At 48.1% G+C, this 4,538-nt stretch overlaps 1 pseudogene; it reads right to left on the bottom strand.

Annotated features, from left to right (window-relative positions):
- Nucleotides 1-3,125: 3,125 nt before the first annotated feature.
- LOC139363076 (histone H3.3A-like) lies at nt 3,126-4,113 on the bottom strand (annotated as a pseudogene).
- Between the last annotated feature and the right edge of the window lie 425 nt (nt 4,114-4,538).

Genomic DNA, 4,538 nt, shown 5'->3' with positions numbered 1-4,538 from the left:
CTTGCTTCCTACTTCACTGAGAAAACTGAACACATTAGAAGACAACTTCCCAGATTCCACCACTGTTTACTCATGCATTTGCAGCTGCACCACATGGCAGGCATTTTTCTACATGGGGGAGTGCTGTGTGTTAACCATCCTGCTCCCAGACAGAGCCAGTACCTCTGTGGGTGACCTGAACATCATCTCTTCTCATCTACTTAAAAGTGTTAGTTCATCAATTAATACCTTTTTTCCCTCCATCATCATCCCTTTTCCTCTTCCTCTAATGGATCATTGTGGCAGTCATGAAGATGCACATCCCAGGCCCTCAGGTAGAGGAAGAATAATTGATGATGCTCCAGCTGTTGCAGCCTGAAATCTATTGTCATTTTTGCTCTGAGACCACACCTGCCTTGGCTTTTTCCTGATTGAGGAAGGCAGGAATATTTCTATTCTGAAGGCTGACTGAGGCTCCAGGGCTCCCTGCCACCTTTACCGAACTTCCCTTAGCCTGCACAGGGTCTAGGATGCTTCCAGCTGACCTTCCTGCCCTCTCTCCTTCACTGGGGCTCAGAGTTGCAGTGTGGTCTGATGGCTTTCCCAGCGTTTTCTGTCTCTCTCCTGAATTTCTCTCACAAGCATTTCCCTTAATAAGTCCTTGCACGTTTAATACTGTATTGGGGTCTGCTCCTCAGGAGACCATAACTAACACAGTGGTATCAAGGGTGATACCACAAAGAGGTATCAAGGGTGAAAATGGGCAACAATGGGAATTTGAAATAAGCTTTCCCACTGCCTGGCAGGCCAAGAGGATGCCTTCTGGGTTAGTGGGGGACACAGACAGTCCGTGGCACAAGGTGCAGCTGAGCTGCTATGGGTGTCACCAGTGCTAACCTGAGACGATATCCTGGTTAAAAGAAGCTGTGGCAGGTGGGGTGCTAGAATGCCCTGCACATAATGATGGAATTGGGGAGAAACCCACAAAGACAGTGGATTTGGCTGGTTACTTCCCAGCTGTGTTCATGCTCTATAAAAGGATAATGAGAATCTGCAGATTGTTCACAGCTGTCACTGGCTACGTGTGAGAGCCTCTGCAGTGTCTCATGGAGAAGCCTTTATCTCCTGCAGCGAAAGGATAGATACCACGGAATAGCAGCTGAAGACATCATTATGAGAGCCACAGTGCTCCAGAGATGTCTGACACTCAGCCAGTGCAGGCCCTTTATAAGGAAGTCAGGGCCATGGTGGGGAAACCTGAGATTCTGCATTTTGGAACAAGATCATCCGATGGGTGCCGCCCAGATCCTCTGGGCATACAGAAGAGGCTCACCCTTCTCTAGCAATGGTTCCCACTTCCTATGCAGGAAGATGCTGCAGAAGCCTCATCCCTGTGATGCAGCAGGAATCCCACTCAGGTGCTTTGCAGGAACCAGCCGGCGTGTCCCAATAGGAGCACGGGGAGCGCTTCTGGGATTGAAATTTGAGGGTGTGTGATCAAGGGGTCAGAATGTCAGGCTGGATTAATGTAAATCCATCGGCTTGGAGGCACTATCTCAGGGCATGGGTTTATCAGACACCCCAGAATTTCCATAAGTGGGGGTAAACCCACTGCTGGAGTGAATTTAGATAAAATGATTCCCAAATCTCAACAAGATAGACATATCTTAGTTGCCCTAGAACAAGTAGAGGATGGAATAACGAGGCTGAGTGAATTGGGCACGGTGAAGCCCCACCAAGACCATGCTCCACAAAAGGATCCAGAATGCACACCTTCTAACGGAGCCTCAGGAACGTGATGGCCAGAGGGAGCTGCATCACTAAGAAGTGTCGGGATGTTGTCCTCTGCAAGCTGGATGTGACGGTAGTAAAGATGGTCCCAGCGTTGCATTTATTTATATCCCTGGGGAGGGTGTGGTCCTGAAGAGACAAAGACCAAGTGGTGGCAGTGACCTGCAAAAGCCAGACAGCATCATTACTATGGCAACCTCAGAGGAGCAGCCAAGAGGACTCAAGCTGCAGGGAATGTGGGGAAGGTTAATAGAGTTTGGTGTCCCAGGGTTAGGACAGGCAACTAACAAGGGCACTGGTTGATATTTATGATAATAAAGCAAGAATTGACAAGCAAGAGGGTAAAGGTTTTTGACCCAATACAGTCATGATCCCATCCTCAATGCCTAGACCTCAGCCAAGATTCAGATTCAGATCCCAGTGACAGAAGTGGAGTCCATATCCCTAGGAGGAAGACCCTGTAACCTCGTGAAAGTATATGCCGGGACAATTCCCTCAGTCCTCCGGCAAAGGAACCTATAGTCATTTACTCAGGAGACTGTACACTGGAGAAAGGAAACAGGCAGAACTGGGGGGATTATTGACACTGCTTGTGAGGGGACACTGATGCCCAGATGCCCACAGCACCATCATGTCTCCCATCACAGTGGGGCTTACAGAGGTAAGGGAGTAAACCTGGACACATTATGGCCCACAATGGGACCACTGGATTCACAGACCCAGCCCTTGTTATCTTCCAATTCCCTGAGTGCATAATTGACACCGATGCACTGCTAAGTGGAGCCACCCCCACACTGGGTCCCTAGTCTGTGGAGTGAGGGCTCTCATTGTGCTGAAAGACAAAGGGAAACCTCTGACACTGCCCCCATCCTGGCCAAATCAGAAATCATAGTGTGTCCCAGGTTGGGTCCTGTGGAAGATGCGGAAAGAACTGGAGGGGGGTTGCACCAACATTAGAGAGCTGAAGGATGCAGGGTGGTGTTGGGGCTATTGTCTCTATGTAATCCAGTAACCTGTACCTGAGGAAGCCTGATGAGGCCTAAAGAATGAACTAGATTACTCCAGGTATGGCCAAGTAGGAGTTATCATTGCAGCTTTTACTTTATTTTATTTTTTGAATGTAAAACATTTAATTTAAAAATGTTGACACTACAATATATAAAATAGCTATTATAAATGCACATAGTGTATTCTATAGCTGCCAGGTTTACTTTTTTTTTTTTTTTTTTTTTTTTATAAAGGAAACTGTAAGTTACACTGTGGTTAAGACTTGTATCTTCACCCTTGAAAAAGCCCACATTCTATCACAGTGATGTATGGTCAGACTTAACAGCCCCAATTGTTAAACACTTGGATCAAGTCATAACCAGTTTTATTGCAAAAGGACCCTGTACACATTTATCAATTCTAGTACCTTAATAGCTACCCAACAAGTCATTAACATACAGAAACATGCATCATGAGAAGCAAGAAATATCACCCATCCCTTCTGCATATTAGCAACTTGTCACTCCTGAGCAACAGAGCTCACATCACTGAGGTCTGTGAACAGTGACTTTTCGCATTCATCCGAGTGAAAGATGGAATGACTTAAGTACAAATGCAACATATTATAAACAATTTCTTACAAAAAAAAGTCACAAATTAAACCAAAGTATTTTACAGAATTTACTACAAAACGCCATAAAAACTGCCTTCACTTAAGCTCTCTCTCCCCGTATCCGGCGAGCCAACTGGATGTCTTTGGGCATGATGGTGACTCTCAGCGTGGATGGCACACAGATAAGTATCTTCGAACAGACCCCCCAGGTACGCTTCGCTAGCCTCCTGCAGCGCACCAATGGCCGCGCTCTGAAACCTCAGGTCGCTTTTGAAATCCTGAGCGATCTCCCTCACCAACCTCTGGAAGGGCAGCTTCCGGAGGAGCAGCTCGGTCGACTTCTGATAACGACGAATCTCTCGAAGCGCCACGGTCTCGGGCCTGTAGCGATGAGGCTTCTTCACCCCGCCGGTAGAGGGAGCGCTTTTCCTGGCGGCTTTTGTGGCCAGCTGTTTGCGGGGCGCTTTCCCACCGGTGGATTTACGAGCAGTCTGCTTGGTTCGGGCCATTTTCTTTCACCCAACGCCGAAGTTTCAGGCCACTTCTTCGACCACCGCGCCGCTTCCGCTGCCCAAAGAACAGCCGCAACCGCCGAGTTAAGAACCGACACAACCCCAACGAACGAACAAACCGCTCTGCCATTGCAGCTTTTATGTTGTCTGGATATCACTGGTAGAGCAGGTGCCCGCCACCATGCCTGGCTAATTTTTTTGTATTTTTAGTAGAGATAGGAGTTTCACCATGTTAGTTAGGATGGACTCGATCTCCTGACCTCATGAACCGCCCATCTTGGCCTCCCAAAGTGCTGGGATTACAGGCGTGAGCCACAGCACCCGGCCATGGAGCACTATTTTTTAAGTGACTAGCTAGCCACTAAGTAATAAGTTGACTGCAATTAGCTACTTCCATCCTGGAAGGGCCAGAGGTTCATCTTCACAGGGATAGGCTCTTATTCCATGGGTGTTTTCCTGTCCTGCTCTCAGACACTCAGCCAGCACCACTCTCTGGGTGCTGTTGACATTCTTGGTCTGCAGGCCACGCGGTGCTCCTAGCCCATTATCTGCCTGAAGGAGCCACTTGGCATGGAAAGTTTTACAGTTTCCACAGCTGTGGGTTCCACTAATCCTATCACCATCTGCACCACCCAGAAGCTGCCAGCCACAAGGAA

Source organism: Macaca nemestrina, chromosome 5 (assembly GCF_043159975.1).
Source record: "Macaca nemestrina isolate mMacNem1 chromosome 5, mMacNem.hap1, whole genome shotgun sequence".
Taxonomy (NCBI): domain Eukaryota; kingdom Metazoa; phylum Chordata; class Mammalia; order Primates; family Cercopithecidae; genus Macaca; species Macaca nemestrina.
This window is presented reverse-complemented; position numbering and strand designations above follow the sequence as displayed.